The sequence below is a fragment of the Triticum dicoccoides genome, chromosome 4A (genome assembly GCF_002162155.2).
Source record: "Triticum dicoccoides isolate Atlit2015 ecotype Zavitan chromosome 4A, WEW_v2.0, whole genome shotgun sequence".
Taxonomy (NCBI): Eukaryota; Viridiplantae; Streptophyta; class Magnoliopsida; order Poales; family Poaceae; genus Triticum; species Triticum dicoccoides.
The window spans coordinates 534481489-534491745 of NC_041386.1; positions in this window are offsets into that span (position 1 = coordinate 534481489).

Sequence of the window (10257 nt, forward strand, 5' to 3'; positions counted from 1 at the left end):
TTAGGCAGGAAGGGATCCCACAACGGCCAGTTTGAAGGGGGACAACAAGTACAAGCTATCCTGACAAAGGATGGTATTCTCCTGCCAAAGGCTCTGGTGGTGACGTTGTCTTGGGCTCCACGGTGACCTCTGTCGTGGAGTTGTCACGGCAGATGTCCTTAGTGTCAGGACTTAGTCGCGAGGCCAACGCATCTATGTGGTAGCTTGAGAGGGGTTGAGCGGGACGAGAGACACGATGTTTTACCCAGGTTCGGCCCCTCACGGTGGAGGTAAAAGCCTACATCCTGCTTCATTGATATTGATGATGATCATCACGGTTACAAGAGTGCTCTATTTCGAGAGCTATTGTCTAAACCTAACTTGTCCAACTTGTGGAACTTGTGAATCTTCCCCCTTTTGGGGAGCCCTGCCCCTCCTTATATATGTTGAAGGGGCGGTTTACATGTGGAGTCCTATTAGGATTAGGACTAGTCTATCTCTAATACAAACCGGATATAAGTCCAGGTCTTAGCTCCTTGTAAGATAATATTCCTCATGCCTTTCCTCTTAAACTGGCCCACCGTTAAACGTGAACCGACCTTCTGGGCTTTGGACCTTGTCATCCATCGATCCTGCACACCGGATCACCAGTGAGTCATAATGACCAAGGTGGGTTGCTTGTAAACCGCCAGGTCAGGCCGGGTCGCTAGTAACTCGCCAAGTGTCAGCGGGGTCTTCAGATAAACCGTCAAGTTCGGCCGGGTTAACTTCCAGCCGGTTTACACTGTGGGGTATATCCCCGACATTAGCCCCCAAGTTTAGCTTGGATTTATTCATGGTAAACTTATGCTGCAAAATAAATACAAGAACAAATTTGACAGGTTATGCTCTGGGTTAAGAATTTTTGTAAACCGGTACCTGATCATCCTTAAGTCCTTGTTATTTCCTCCTTCTGGGAAATCCGGGTCAACAGACCAGCTTCATAATCAATTTGCCGACATTGGCTTGTCACCGAGAAATATTGTGAAGAATAACTCCTGTGACTCAGCTCCGCCGGTTTAAGAAATATGGGTCTGAAATACTTATCTGATATTCAGCCGGTTTGAAGATATAAAACTTGCCGGTTTAATATTACCAAAATGGCCGGTTTATAAATATTGATGGCGCCGGGTCATAATTGTTGTTGACACCGGGTCATGTAATTGATCTTCCTGATTTGCTCAAAACTGATAAAATGAAGATGTTCCTCCTTTATATGCATAATACCTGTAGCCCCCAAGTCTTAAGAGGAGAACATAGTGACAACTTAAGACTTGCTCCAATAAGTGTTTCAACCTTGAAGAAATCTGGTTTGTTCATCTCAATCATATAAACTGAATACTCCATATATGTAGCCCCCAAGTGTCGGGTCATTATGCAATAATTAGCAGGGACTTTATAAATATAATCATGTAGACTTGAGCAGTGATGTGTAGCCCCCAAGGGCCGGCTTAGTAAGATAATACTAAACCGGGACTTGATATATACTTCAATGAAAATAACATCTTATAATGTAGCTTCCATCGTAGGGCTTGAACCCACGTCCACAAGGTTAAGAGTTTTGTGCTTTACCAACTGAGCAATGAATCCTTCAATATTATGGACGAAAACTTGTGTACCTTGAATTGTTGACAGGAGCAATGGGTAGCCCTCAAGGGCCGGCTCATTATAATATGATGAGTCGGGTCTTCAATAAGACTAGTAAAAATGACTTTGCATTAGCCCCCAAGTGTCATGATGCATGCTTGCAGCGACATGAGACTTGCATGTAATCTCGATTTGAATAATGTAGCCCCCAAGTGCCGGGTTATAAGCCTGCAGCGACTCGGGACTATGCCTTCCATTGTAGAATAAATCATATCCTTTGATAAAAGAGTAGACATTGCACTATAGCGACTTTGAAAACCTTAATAATAAAAATCCAGCCATGTTGGCTATTCAAGATAATATAACCCGGTATGAAAACCTTATTCATTCAATATCATAATGAAATTTCAGCCAAGTTTGGCTATTTGAATAATATAACCCAATGATTTATAAGCGCGTGATTCCAATGGCGCAATCCAAATATATACTGGCAACTTATTGTCCAAAGCCAGGCCGGTTTAATAAACACCGGATCATACTACCGGTTTAATAAACACCGGTGATCATGCTTTATTCAACCTGTTTCTACATACAACAAGTTTAAAGTGTCCTGGCGGTAACCGCCGGACGGGTCATAATGCCCAACATATAACCTGGGTTTATAACCAAGGCTGCATTTAGAATAATCAAATATGAAATATATCATACCTGTGACATTGAATCACATCGTTGGTTTTACCAACTTTTTGTAATAAGGGTGATAACCCAAATCTTGAGTACTAATAACTCCTTCCATATTGTGCCGGTTTATGATAAAACCGTGCCGGGTTGTGATAAACACCGTGTTACTCCATAAGAGGATGTTAACAACAAGGATCAAACCGGGCAAATAGTCTCCGGATTGACGTGAACTGTGTTCCGTCAATTGATTGGTTGAAAACTTTGTCGGTTTAAAAAACGCAGTAAAAAGAAAGCAAAATCTTTCAAAGAAAAGTGCGAAGCAAAAGCAATGACAAAACCGTTTGCAAAAAAGATTTATTTGAGCTGATCAATTGGCGTTACCATGGCCGAACACGACCAAGCTCCCGTTAGATGTAACTATGGTTCTAGTCAGCCAGGTCCCCAAATGAAACCATCGCAGTTATGCCGACCAAGTGGCATGGCGATGGTTCGGGTTCGACCAAGCCCCCAAGTGATTCTGTGGCCTTAGGCCGATCAAGAGGCATGAGTGGTTCAGACGTGACCAAGTCCCCAAGTGATCTGGTGGCTCTCGCCTATCAAGAGGTATGGTATTGGTTCGGACACGACCAATCCTCCAAGTGATATAACATGATGCTTTTAAAAAGCGAACTCAAGGGGTAAACCGGAGGCCGCTTTAGAACAACTCCGTGTAACCACACATGATGTAAAAGAACAGAGACCCCGCTTTATAAAGCAGAAGCCCCCATGTGATCAATAATATGTCAGGCCAGTAAGGCGGGATACCCATGTTTGAACTGCGCATCATGGCAGCTGGTCTTCTTTGACAATTTTTAAGTTTTTGCAAGAGATAAATTCTTCTTGAACCGGGATCTTGAACCGGATATTGAAACCTTCAAAGCTTTGTGGGAGACATCTTTCCCTTGTACCGGATTGTAAACCGGAATCCTTTTCTGATGACCCGAAACTTCTTCATTGAGCCGGGACTTTGTAACTGTCATATACTTTCTAATCCGGAAATCTTCTGACAGCACGATGTGAATCCGGGACCGGGTTATCTTTCCCTCCAACGTATTGGGGTTCTTGACTTCACTGAAAACCGGCAACGTTTGCTAAGTCATATCATTGTAGCCCCCAAGTCTCAAGGTGACTCGAGGAGTTGGCTTGAGATTCTCCAGATTTGACCGTGATATAAACCGGCATAACTTGTATATCATTGGTGTTGATAATGTGATATGAATCCACAGAAGGTTGAGGTGACTTCGGCGGGTTATAAATGATCTGTATAAGCTGTGTCAACAACTCGGCCAATGGTTCCTTCCAACTGGTGATTTGAAGTTTAACCAAACTGTAGTGGTGGCGACTTGTGCGCCTGCCCATTGAGCCATCCAGTGCAGACGGCGGTCGATAGTATATGATAATTTGCCTCCAATTTTTTGAAAGAAAACCGGGCTACCCAAGCAGTGACTGGCTTTATATTCAACAAACAGCTCATGCAGACAGGTGTGACCCGGTATGTTGATGTAGACCAGGCCGCAAGAGACGGACGACAAAGACGACCGCAGCATCAGAGGCGGTTCGGACAAATGAGTCGGTCGCGGCATTGTAAACCGGTGTGGACGGGGAAAATCGGCACCGGTGTCGTAAACCGGCACGGTCGGGCGAGTTAATCGCGGGTGCGGTCCCGGCAAGCTTATGTAAACCGGGCCATAGGGACGGCGATTTGCTCACTTTCATTCAATGGGTGGTATAACACGGACGAAACGCCAGTGCAGAACGTTGCTAGCGCGTGCTCCGTGCCCATAATATAACGCCTCATTTGTAATGAACAGTTGTCCTGCGTCAAAAAATATCACATGCCAAAGTAATTGTTCACACAAAAATTAATATGTGCTATGAAAACAAACCGGGCGGACATCACCTCATTTTTTTTGGTTCGAACGGATGATCCGTTCATCGTGACAAAGGCGATTTAGACTGGTCGTCAACTCAATATGGTCCCGGCGGTTCAAGCAGAAAACCTCCGGGTTATTCTCCAGGTCTTTAAGCACTCGGCACGGGCGGTGCAGATGTATACGTCGCCTCCGATGCCGGCGCATGAGGACCGGATCATACCTTGGCCATGAGTCCGTTGACCTGTGTATAGCATAGCATATCGTGGAAAAAGCTTTGGATGATACTTAGTTGTACCAGTAAAAGTTTAGAAAAATAGCACCTGATTTGTTCGTATGGCAGATGATCCATATGTAATATCCATCAATAAATTTGGGAGTGAAGCGCGGCGGGAGGTGGAGCAGCGAAGACGATTTTGATGTGGCTGGGTGTGCAGTACTGCTGAACAAGGGCCGGCCCTCGGCGAGCGGTGACTTAACGCTGGCCATAGCGGAAGCGGCTCATCGCGCAGCAAAGGGCTCAACGCAGAGACGAGGCGAGTCAGCTCGCCGGCGGAGACAGCGTAAGCCGGCTGCATGTTAAAGCGGCGGCGGCCGTTGACCACTGTGGTGACGTATCTGCTTCACGTGCACTACTACTTGAAGTAGTACCTTTCCTTCTATCTTTGCTCCATGCTCGTGGACGTAGCAGCAACAACGTACACTAATACGCCTTGGGACTTGATGCGAGTGCCCGGATGATTGTTTCTCACATCCAACTTGTACTAGTAGCACTTGGTCCTTTTGAAAAAGCTGGCAGCAAACCTAGGGTGCCACGCCATGCAATAATGATGCTCCGAGTTGGGTTTGGACACGGACGACAGAACCGCCAAAGTCTTCCGGTCTCGGCGAGTTGCACGTCATGTCGATTGATTTTAGATGCAAGATTTCGACCCTCAGCGACAATGGAAATTAATCCAGCCCCGATGGATCATCTGGTGGTATGCGCTGGCACATAAACATGACCCTAATTTTCTCCTTTGATCTTTAAATTTTGTATACATCGCTTTGACTGTTTGTTGATGATGTTGTCTTCTGCGTCGACTTCTTTTTCATCCATAAAATTGCGAACTTCTCGATCCTTTTAGAGAAATCCCTTCAAGAACCCAACACCACCGTGCGCAGGCCCCACAGTGGGCGCCAACTGTCGTGGAGTTGTCACGGCAGATGTCCTTAGTGTCAGGACTTAGTCGTGAGGCCAACGCATCTATGTGGTAGCTTGAGAGGGGTTGAGCGGGACGAGAGACACGATGTTTTACCCAGGTTCGGCCCCTCACGGTGGAGGTAAAAGCCTACATCCTGCTTCATTGATATTGATGATGATGATCACGGTTACAAGAGTGCTCTATTTCGAGAGCTATTGTCTAAACCTAACTTGTCCAACTTGTGGAACTTGTGAATCTTCCCCCTTTTGGGGAGCCCTGCCCCTCCTTATATATGTTGAAGGGGCGGTTTACATGTGGAGTCCTATTAGGATTAGGACTAGTCTATCTCTAATACAAACCAGATATAAGTCCAGGTCTTAGCTCCTTGTAAGATAATGTTCCTCATGCCTTTCCTCTTAAACCGGCCCACCGTTAAACATGAACCGACCTTCTGGGCTTTGGGCCTTGTCATCCGTCGATCCTGCACGCCGGATCACCAGTGAGTCATAATGACCAAGGTGGGTTGCTTGTAAACCGCCAGGTCAGGGCGGGTCGCTAGTAACTCGCCAAGTGTCAGCGGGGTCTTCAGATAAACCGTCAAGTTCGGCCGGGATAACTTCTGGCCGGTTTACACTGCGGGGTATATCCCCGACAACCTCCGTCCTGTCGTCCTGCTGGCCTTGGTCTCGTTGCACCGATATGGAAACCTTTGATCTACACCTCGGGACTCCACGCCTGTGCTTGCTTCTTTAGCACCAAAGGGGAAATGAGGACACTGCGCACTGGCGCCCGCCTGGCCTTGGTTGTCATGGCTTGCATCACAGGAACCTTGCGAGGTGCTCCTTGCCTTGATCTTTCCGCCCCTCGCGAGCCAGCCTGGTGAGGCCGCCCCCGAGGAGGTCTTGTGTCGTCCGCCTCGTGAGGCTTGGACCCTCGCGAGGGTCTTGAGTGTTTGCTGGTGAAGATGGGCCATACAGGGCCGCTGGTGTAGCCGCGTCGTGGGCCGCAGGCAGGCAAGTCTGAGGACCCCCGTTCCCAGGACGCCGACAGTAGCCCCCGGGTCCAAGGCGTGCTTGGGCTTGATACGTCTCCAACGTGTCTATAATTTATGAAGTATTCATGCTATTCTATTATCTGTTTTGGATGTTTATGGGCTTTACTAAACACTTTTATATTGTTTTGGGACTAACCTATTAGCCCGACGCCCAACCCAAATTGTTGTTTTCTTGCCTATTTTAGTGTTTCGAAGAAAAGGAATATCAAATGTAGCCCAAACGGAATGAAACCTTTGGGAGGGTTATTTTTGGAATGGAAGCAATCCAGGAGACTTGGAGTAGACGTCAGGGAAGCTTCGAGGAAGCCACGAGGCAGGGAGGCGCACCCTACCCCCCTGGGCGCGCCCTCGACCCTCATGGGCCCCTCTGGCTCCCTTGACCGACTTCTTTCACCTATATATATATATATCCATATACCCTAAAAACATCGAGGGGCAGAATAGATCGGGAGTTCCGCCACCAGAAGCCTCCATAGCCACCAAAAACCAATCTAGACCCATTCTGGCACCCTATCAGAGGGGGGAATCCCTGTTTGGTGGCCATCTTCATCATCCCGACACTCTCCATGACGAGGAGGGAGTTGTTCATCCTCGGGGCTGAGGGTATGTACCAGTAGCTATGTGTTTGATCTCTCTCTCTCATGTTCTTGAGTCGGCACGATCTTGATGTATCGCGAGCTTTGCTATTATATTTGGATCTTATGATGTTTCTCCCCCTCTACTCTCTTGTGATGAATTGAGTTTTCCCTTTGAAGTTATCTTATCGGATTGAGTCTTTAAGGATTTGAAAACACTTGATGTATGTCTTGCATGTGCTTATCTGTGGTGACAATGGGATATCACGTGATCCACTTGATGTATGTTTTGGTGATCAACTTGCGAGTTCCGTGACCTCGTGAACTTATGCATAGGGGTTGGCACACGTTTTCTTCTTGACTCTCCGACAGAAACTTTGGGGCACTCTTTGAAGTTCTTTGTGTTGGTTGAATAGATGAATCTGAGATTGTGTGATGCATATCGTATAATCATACCCACGGATACTTGAGGTAACATTGGAGTATCTAGGTGACATTAGGGTTTTCGTTGATTTGCGTCTTAAGGTGTTATTCTAGTACAAACTCTTGAATAGATTGATCAGAAATGATAACTTTGAGGTCGTTTCGTACCCTACAATAATCTCTTCATTTGTTCTCCGCTATTAGTGACTTTGGAGTGACTCTTTGTTGCATGTTGAGGGATTGTTATGTGATCCAATTATGTTATTATTGTTGAGAGAACTTGCACTAGTGAAAGTATGAACCCTATGCCTTGTTTCAACGCATTGCAATACCGTTTGTGCTCACTTTTATCATTAGTTACCTTGCTGTTTTTATATTTTCAGATTACAAAAACCATTATCTACTATCCATATTGCACTTGTATCACCATCTCTTCGCCGAACTAGTGTACCTATACAATTTGCCATTGTATTGGGTGTGTTGGGGACACAAGAGACTCTTTGTTATTTGGTTGCAGGGTTGTTTGAGAGAGACCATCTTCATACTACGCCTCCCATGGATTGATAAACCTTAAGTCATCCACTTGAGGGAAATTTGCTACTCTCCTACAAACCTCTGCACTTGGAGGCCCAACAACGTCTACAAGAAGAAGGTTGTGTAGTAGACATCAAGCTCTTTTTTGGCGCCGTTGCTGGGGAGGTTAGCGCTTGAAGGTATATCTTTAGATCTTGCTATCGAATCTTTTAGATTCTTGTTTTATCACTAGTTTAGTCTACAAAAGAAAACTACAAAAAATGGAATTAAGGATACCTCATATGCTTCATCTTTTTAATATCTTTCATGAAAATAAGGATTCTGATAATTGTGCCAAAGTATTAGAAGAAGAATGTATTAAAATATTTGGCACTAAATATTTGAATGATGAGCATGATTGCAATGTTGTTAGTATGAATTCCTTGAATATCCATGATGCTAATGATATGCAAAGCCACAAGCTTGGGGATGCTATGTTTGATGAAGATGATATTTTTTGTCTCCCAAGTTTTGATGAGAAAATTTATTATGATGATAGCATGCCTCCTATTTATGATGATTATATTGATGAAAGTGGGTTTGGAAGAGTGTCAACTTTAGGAAGTGATGATCCCACTATTTTGGAGGATGTTGAATCTTATTGTGATAATTATGAAAGTGGATTTGGAGATGTCATGACTTTATTTAGTGATGAATCCACTATTTCGGAAGAGGTTCCAATTGAGTATGAGAACAAAGTTGCTATCTATGATTATTATTGTGATGACTTGTATGCTATAAAGGATAATGATATCCATGAAACTTGTCATCATGATTTTAACTTTCAATTGGATTATGCCTCACATGATAGTTATTTTGTTGAGCTTGCTCCCACTACTATTCATGAGAAGAAATTTGCTTATGTGGAGAGTAATAAAAATTCTATGCTTGTAGATCATGAAAAGAATGCTTTATGTGATGGTTATATTGTTGAATTCATTCATGATGCTACTTAAAATTATTATGAGGGAGGAACATATTCTTGTAGGAATTGCAATAATATCAAGTTTCCTCTGTATGTGCTTAAAATCTTGAAGTTATGCTTGTTTTACTTTCCTATGCTAGTTGATTATTGTTCCCATAAGTTGTTTGCTCACAAAATCCCCATGCATAGGAAGTGCATTAGACTTAAATGTGCTAGCCATATTCTTCATGATACTCTCTTTATGCTTCAATTCTTATCTTTTATGTGAGCACCATTGAAATCATCATGCCTAGCTAGGGGCGTTAAACGATAGCGCTTGTTGGGAGGCAACCCAATTTTCTTTTTGTTCTTTGCTTTTTGCTCCTGTTTAGTAATAAATAATTCATCTATCCTCTGTTTAGATGTGGTTTTATGCTTTTAATTAGTGTTTGTGCCAAGTAGAACCTTTGGGAAGACTTGGGGAAAGTCTTTGTGATCTTGCTGTAAAAAAACATAAACTTTAGCGCTCACGAGATTTTCTGCAATTTTTTAATGGAGAGTGCTATTTAGTTAATTCTTTATGAAGATGATTAATAGGTAAGTTCCTCACGTCCAGCAAGTTATTTCAGAATTTTTGGGGTTCCAGAAGTATTCAAAACCTACAGATTACTATAGACTGTTCCATTTTTGACAGATTCTATTTTTCGTGTGTTGTTTGCTTATTTTGATGAATCTATGGCTAGTAATAGAGTTTATGAACCATATAATAGTTGTAATACAGTAGGTTTAGCACCAATATAAATAAATAATGGGTTCATTACAGTATCTTGAAGTGGTGGTTTGTTTTCTTTTACTAACGGAGCTCACTAGTTTTCTGTTAAGTTTTGTGTTGTGAAGTTTTCAAGTTTTGGGTAAAGATTCGATGGACTATGGAATAAGGAGTGGCAAGATCCTAAGATTGGGATTCCCAAGGCACCCCAAGGTAATATTCAAGGACAACCAAGAGCCTAAGCTTGGGGATGCCCTGGAAGGCATCCCCTCTTTCGTCTTCGTTCATTGGTAACTTTACTTGGAGCTATATTTTTATTCACCACATGATATGTGTTTTCCTTGGAGCGTCGATTTATTTTGTTAGTATTTGCTTTCTGTTATTTAGAACAATGTTTTGCATCTTTTATTTCAATAAAAGTGGCATTGATGGCCTTTACTATGCCTATTTTACAAGTCTACATGTTGCTGTTTGAAAACAGAAAGTTTACCACTGTTGCAAAAATTCCCTAGAAAAGTCAGAATGTGATAAAATGTTGAAACCTTTTGCATAATAATCTCTGATAAATTTACTACAGTG